This window comes from Mus caroli, chromosome 8, assembly GCF_900094665.2.
Source record: "Mus caroli chromosome 8, CAROLI_EIJ_v1.1, whole genome shotgun sequence".
NCBI lineage: Eukaryota > Metazoa > Chordata > Mammalia > Rodentia > Muridae > Mus > Mus caroli.
Window position 1 is genome coordinate 8,885,279 of NC_034577.1, and position 7,929 is coordinate 8,893,207.

The following is a 7,929-nucleotide window of genomic DNA, read 5'->3' on the forward strand; positions in this document are numbered from 1 at the left end:
GAAGACGAAGACGAAATTACCATGTTTCAAAAGACTGATCATCGTGTTTGAGAGGCAGACAAGCTGTGATGCTTTTCTCTCAGACCTACAGACAGCGCACAGTTCTCGGGATCCCAGCCAATTTCCCAGCACTTCCTGTGCCTTCCGCTGGATCATCGCATGCGTATCTTCACATGCCCCACAAGGCAGTTTATAACCAATGATAGTCTCCTTGCTGGCTAGGAATCTGAGGGCATCACTGCACTCAAGATCTAGGCTGTGTGAGCCGAAGCCTACTCTTCACTCGCTTTGACTTCCATATTGCTTTACAGACGTTGTATCAGTCAACTTTCTCTCCCTGCGACGAAATCCTGGAGAATTACATCTAACAAATTGATAAGATTTATTCTAGGCTCACAGTTTTGGTGGCTTTAACCAATGATACATCCAACTTCACAGTCTTCAGGCCTGTGGAGACAAAGGTAGTTGTTTCCCAGCAACCAGAGACAAAAGAGAAAGACAGGAAGGGGTGGGGATTTCAAGACAGCCTATAAGGACATGCCCCCAATGACTTAACTTCTCCCTATCCTGTGTACTAAATAGTCTGCCATCCTTCAAAAGTGTGTGTCATCCATTGTAATTCAACCCTTTCATGGCATTTAGATTACAGTCATAAAAGTGGGCAGGGAGGGGGCTGCTGTCTGTGCTCCACCAATGCTATACTGAGACACACATGTCCTCATGNGCATGCACGCACAGACCATCACCACCTTCCTAGTATGAGCAACCCAGCTGGAGTTCATTTGCNCCTAACCAGTACAGGAGACCTTGGTTTCCTGCTTCATTTTATTGAAGGCCCATGGCCAGCAAGCTTCAAGCACGTCTGTCATCTTTCCTAAAGCTCAGATAATTGCTAGTACATTTTTTCATTTTATAAAAGATTTTCCCTTTTTTTATTAAATCGTTTTTCTTATTTACATTCCAAATGTTGTTGCTCCCCTTCCTGGCCCTCCCTAATTGCTGGTACTTCTTAGCTATAAAATATTTTGGATTAAGATATGGCCATTGCTATTTTAAAGATACAGTGCTGTTGCCCATGTACAGTGTAAACACATCTTCTATGCACTGGGAAACCAAACNATAGTGTGAAAATTCCTTTATCACCAAATTTGTTCATTATAGTGGTCTGACTCTGGACTGCAACATGTCTGAAGCACACAGGTAGACATGATCTGAAATGTACAGTGTTGGTAAGATACACACGTGAACTGGGTGCGGGGTGTCTGCATGTAATCTCAGCCAGCTGGAGACTGGGCCATCCTCATTTATACATATATGCTTGAGGCTAACCTGAGCTAAATGAAACCCTGTCTCCATAATAAATAAATACAATCTGGATCTCTGTCCTCAATAAAAACAGATGTCTGGAGAAAATAGCCCCTGCAGAGACACAGAATAAAGCCATTCAAGCTTGGATCTGGAGTGACCTCAAAGTGATTGTTAATTGATAGTTTTATTTAATGGAAGTTGGTGGAAACTTTAGCAAGTCAGACCCAGCTGGCGGAAGTAAGTAACATCACACATGGTGGTAATGTTCTGGCCTCATCCCATGTTTTCTTCCCTCTGTTCCCTGGCTGCCCAGAGCTGAAGGGCTCTGCTCCTCCATGACCCCCACCATGACCACGATGCTCTGGCTGACCACAGGAGCAGCAGAGCTGGGTAGCCGTGGACTGAAAGTGTTGGAGTGATGGCCCACGCTGTCTTTGCACCTCGAAGCTGATTTTTCTTAGTCCTTTTCTCATAGCACCAGACAGTTGACTAACACAGTACTCCACCCACTGATGCCGTTCTACCCAGCCACTAACTCTGCCTCTCTTCCTGACATGGGATCAGCTTGTGGGACTGCATGCATGGACAACCTTAACAGGAGGAAAGGAAGGACTGGGTAAAGTTCTCTGGGTGGCAGGGCAGCATATCCCTGGGTCGAATCATGACCGCCCCCTCCAGATGTAACATCTTAACTCCTCTGCTTCCACACTCAAACAGCACCACTACTAACACCACCTTTGTAGATGTAATTGGTTTAAATACGATGCAATCCCTCTTAGCAGGCAGCTCTGAATGACTCCTTAGAATAAGAGCAAGGGCCCACAGAAAGGCCAACACAGCAGAGACCAGAATGCCAGGAGCTGACTGAAAAGCCCACATGGTGTTCAGAGTCAGGAAGACACCTCTCCAGGTACATTAAGGTCCACCTGCTTCCTTCCCTAAGCTAATACTTTCATTCCTAGAACCTCGAGGCACCCTGGGCTGGCTACATTGTGCTGGGACAGCCCCAGGCACTGAGTCAGGGCTGACAGAATAGATGGCACCTCAAAATCAGGGGCTTGTAGGCAGGCTGGAGCAGATACAGTCTCCAGGGCTGGAATCAGGGGTGGAACACTCAGTGCCCAGAGCAGGGGTTCCAGGGTAGAAGGGATCTCAGCCTGAGAGAAGATTCTCAGCGGAAAGTGGATAGCTGGCTCCACCCTATAACCTGCCAGGGACATGTCCCCCAAATCGTACCTAGTTGAGGTTCTGGGGCAGGGAGATCTCAGGTGCACTGATGTCNTTAGTTACTAGGTGAGAGGCTGGTCAGGTCTGAAGTCCCTGCAGCGATGATCAGGGCACACTTCTATGCCAACTACACCTAGGTCATTCTGTGGAGGACAGAGACAGTGATTCCCAGTTTGCCTTTGGGGTGGGGGGAAGCATTTAGCAGGCAGTGTGGGTGAGCTAGGGAGAATGGACTACCACCACCACCCTGGGTGCTATTGACGCATGGATACAGAGGCAGTGAGGTCTTTGCAGCCCATGGTTCAAGAGGCATTNGGAAGCTGCACAGACAGATGCTGGGGTTGGAGCTGGAGCTGGAGGAAGCTCANCAGGTCTAATGCTTACTCCAGGATGCATAAAGCGCTGGGCTCAGCACTGCCTAGAATCAGGTGATACACACCCGTAATCCCAGTAGTTCAAGGTCACCCTCAGCTACTTAATGAGTTCTAGGCCATTCTGGGATACATGAGGGAAGGAAGGGAGAAAGGGAGGGAAGGGGGGAAGGAGGGAGGGAGGGAGGGAGGGAGGGAGGGAGGGAGGGAGGGAAGAACCTTGATGACAGAAAGCCACATCAATTTTACCACATTTGCATTTATACACATAACATCAGCACCCTTTCCCCTGTCCCCTGAGCCAACAGGGAAGGCTCCTGACCCTTCTACTTTGTTATCTTTCCTTGGTGGTGGGCTGGGGTCTTTAGAATAAATTGGACAGAATGGACCACCTATTCTAACCAGTCAGTTCTGGTGCATCTCCGGCGGCTGCTCCAGGGGTGCAAGGCAACTCCGTGACAGGCAGAGCTGATTTCAGATCTGATTGCAGCAAGCAGGGCAGTGTAATTGCCAATCAGGCGACAGGAGGTGAGATTCAGAACTGCATCATGGGTAGCCCCACCTTGGAGTCCTCCGGAGCAGGCAACACTGGCTGGCTACTGCCACTCACAGAGCTGAGAGGCAGAGAAGCCCCTGCATTGTCACACTGAGCTGTTGGACCCCTGCTGGGTCCCGCCAGCCCCAATCAGGGGCCTCTTGGGAAGCTGCCCCTTCCTGAGATTGCAGGGGAGCCNAGGATGGCCTCAGGGTCCTTAATGAGCTCAACCTCAGCCGCAGACTTAAGACTCGGCTGACACCATCGTATCAGGGCTGGGTGCAAGGCCAAGCGAGGGGCTGCTGCTGGCCACAGCCGCCTGGCCTTCAAATGGGTTCAGACTGGGACACCACCTGAGGTGAGAGGCGTCCCCAGCGCACCCACATCCCTCTGCAGATCTCTGAGTAAAATCACACATTCTGAATTTGAATATGAAGGCTAATAAATGAGACACGAAATCAAAATTCCTCGTATATCAAATGCGAGCCGCGCAGCAGCAGGACTTTAAATAGATCTGTGGCGACGCGCTTCAAAACGGGCGATCTGGATACGGAAGCTCTTGAGCGGGTGACTTTGGGGAGCACGCCACAGGGTCAGAACATGGCCCGTGGGCCATGCTCCTGCCTGGGACGGCCAGGGCGTGTGACCTGCCTTCTTCCTGAATGTTGCTTCTGGCTCCCACTTGACCCATTTAGAGCCCCCCTGACAGCCTTCCCCAGGATTTGTCAAACAGAGCAAGCTTGTTCTTTTTCTGTCTCTTTCACCCTTTAAGGCAGGACCCATGTCTTAATGTTATGCGGGTCTCCCACATTGAGGGCAGAACTCTGTACATGGTAGACTTGGGTGAGGAGGTAAAGAGGGAGAGATACCTTAAGAAGGAGAGAGAAGTAAAGAGGGGCAAAGAGGAGGAGAGGAAGGAGGAAGGGGGAGAGGAGGGAAGAGGGAGAGAAGGGAAGAGGGAGGAGAGGAGGGAGGAGGGGGAGAAAAGGGAGATGGGGGAGAGAAGGGAGGAGGGGGAGAGAAGAGAGGAGGGGAGGAAAGAGGGGGAAGGGAAAATCAATGAAGGGAGGAGAGGAGGGGGAAGAAGAGAGGGAAGAGGGGAAGAAAAGAAGGAAACCAAAGAAAGCAAAATGTAGAAATGAAGCTAAATTCCAAATATGGCTACAGTGGCTTTGATCTCGGACTTGCATTGTTAGAGAGAGTGAAATGATAGAAAGGAGAGAGGGAGGGAGGGAGGGAGGGAGGGAGAGAGAGAGAGAGAGAGAGAGAGAGAGAGAGAGAGAGAGAGAGCGAGAGCTCTTTTTCAGGTGGTCTACAGGGACTCAGGTGTTGGGGCCTTGAAAGCAGTGGCATACATAGGTCTGACCTCACCACCTCACCAACCGGTGCCTCCTGAAGGGGCAGTTCCTGCAAGGCACACCTAAAACCTTACAGATGCCGCTCCTCCCCAGCTGCTGGGGCTGGCAGGCACAACCTTGAGAGGACCACTAGGTTAGCATCATCTTTGTGTCTCATCCTTCCTCAGTTGCATTCTCCAAGAAATAAAGAGTAAATCTTATTTTAGGGATAATGCTCCAAGGAGAACCACCTATTACCACAGGATGCTACAAGCTTGCTTTAAGCATAATTATCCAGGTACTCAGACAGACGACAGGTAGACAGACGCAGGGTATGTGAACTCAGAAAAGCAGTGCATTGCTTTTGACAATGTTTGTGAAAAGATGAACTCTTCTTTCATGCANGGACCTGCACATGTGTGACCTTGACTGGAGGCTCTGCTGCCAAGAGCTATAAAGTCTCCATTTAAAAAGAAAAATAGATTTACTTATTGTGTGAGTATTTGCTCGCACAAATGTATGTGCACCATGTGCTTGCCTGATGTCCAGGAAGGTCAGAAGAGGGTGTCAGGCAACAAGGATCTAGAGTTGTGCATAGTTGTGAGCCATNGTGCAGCTGGGTCCTTTGGAAGAGCAGCACCTGCTCTTAAACACTGAAACATCTCTCCATCCCCTAACGTCTCAGCATAGGTCCTGAGCTGGGGATTTGATGGTTTTCTAGAATATTCCTCATGTCTCACTGACATCTCTTTCTGCATGTTCAGACATCAGCTGCCATTCTATGCCACATGGGTGATACAGGCACGGGAGGAGAGCGTTTTAAAAAACCCCAGTGCAAAGAATTGCACAGGCATTGTTAGAGTCCTGGGAATAGCACTACAGTGTTCTGCGGCCACACACAGTGTAAGGCTGGTGGAAGTGCTGGAAATTGCTACTGGCTTCTGGATATTTGCATTAAGGAAGTAAACAAGCAGCTGCTCTTATCCAAAACCCAAGCTATATTCTGTGTGGGAGCAAGTGTGTGTGTGTGTGTGTGTGTGAGTTAATATTAGAACAATGGAGTATGCCAGCTTGCACATATTTCCATGAGTGTACAATGTGTGATCGTGTGTGCGCACAATGCAGTTGAGACTCACCGTTGTGAGACAGTTCCTGAGGAGATGTCAGTCTGACAGAAACCTAGACATATCCAGGAAGAGGGAAGCTTAACTAAGAAATGGCCTCCGTCAGATTGGCATGTCGGCAAATCTATGAGGCATTTTCTTGATTAATGATTGCTGTGGTAAGACCCAGCCCATTGTGGGTGATGCCACCCATGGGCAGTTGGTCCTGGGAGGTATGAGAGGGCAAGCTGAACAATCCATGGGCTCCAAGCTAGTAATCAGAGTTCCTCCATGACATCTGCTTCAGTTCCTGCCTTGCATTTCTTCCATGGCTTTCCTTCCTGGTGGACTATAAATTGTAAGCTGAAATAAACCCTTTCCTCCTCACATTGATTTAGGTCATGCCCACCACAGCAATAGAGAGCAAAGTAGGACAGAAACTAATGACATACCAAGGTAATAGAACCAACAAGACCCAACTTGGTGAGCCAATGTGTTTGTTGGGCTTATCAACACAAGTATAGGTGATGGGTTAATTACAGGAGCAGAAGTGCCGCATCACCAAAGCCTGCCATGTATAGCATGAGTGACANCTCAAGAAAGCTGGAACTCACTGCACAATTTGCAGGTAACCCAACAGGTTGGAGAGTGACTCTTCCATGCCTCTGGGCTTATCTGAGGGTGTCTCTAAGCAATCTTTACTTTGTAGATAAGCTTAGGGAGATTCCCATCTATCTAAACTGGTCAGTTTCAGGGACTTCCTGAAACTTCTAAGTTGTTTACTCTCTGAGTCAAATGAGCCTCCCTTTTAAACATCCTGAGTCTGAAGAGCTTCCCTACAAGGTGGAATGTTTTACCTCAGAGGAAATTGCTACAACACACACACACACACACACACACACACACACACACACACACACGGAAGTAGGGAGACTTTTAATTTCCTTTGTCCTCCCTAAGTGGTGACCTCACTCTCTGAGCATATCCCCTCTACAGTTAGGTTTGTGTCTTACTTTTATCTATTAGTGGTGATTTGGGCAGAGCCAAACTTTCTAATTTTGATAGTTTTAATTTTTCCTTTGTAGATTTTGCTTTTCACATTGTATTTGAGAACAGTTTATCTAACCAAAAACACAATGTTTTTGTTTTTTTTTTTTTCTACATTTCTCCTTCAATTTCCCCACATGGAGATATTAGAAATAAAATTTAAAAGCCGGTGGCTGTGGTGGTATACAGCTTTAATCCCAGCACTTGGAAAGCAAAGGCAGTCTCAAAACCACATTTTTNAAAAAGTTGTCATAAGCATTTTCGAAAGTGATTTGTGTGTGTCTCTGTGTGTTATATGTGTGTGTGTATACACACTTTCAGTTCTTCTGGTTAAATATCTGAGATTGAGACCGTAAGTTCTTGCAAGGTTAATTTAATTTCATAAGAATTCTGAAAAGTGTTTTCTATACATGTGGCCATTTTGCCTTGGGAATTCTGGTACTTTGCAAGCCCATCAACACTTAAAATTGCAATGAAAAAAAAAAGCTAGCCATCAGCAAGTGGAATATGAGTACCAAAGTCAACAGCATTTCACTAATGAACAATGAGCCTCGGTGTTCTGTGGGCGTGGCTCACTTTTCTGTCTGACTCGTCTTTGGGAAAGTGTCTCTTCATATAGTTAGCCGATTTCACAACCAGACAGCTTGGTCTTATTGTTGGATTTTTGACAATTCTCTCTATAACTTGCATGAGCCCTTTGTGAGGTAGTAATTTAAGCATCCTGGAATAATCTACACCTTTTACCTTCATTCTTTTGGTAGTGATTTGGGCAGAGACTAACTTTTAATTTGGATAAATTTATGATTTCCTTTATAGATAATGTTTTTCACATCATATTTAAGAATATTTGTACAACCAATGCAATGTGGGNTTTTTTTCCCTACATTTCTTCTAAGATTGCTACAGTTTTGAGTTTTACATTTATATTGATGGTCAATTTTTAGCTATAGACAGAGGGTCTGTTTTTCATATGGCGTCCAGTGGCTGCAGGGCCACTGGCT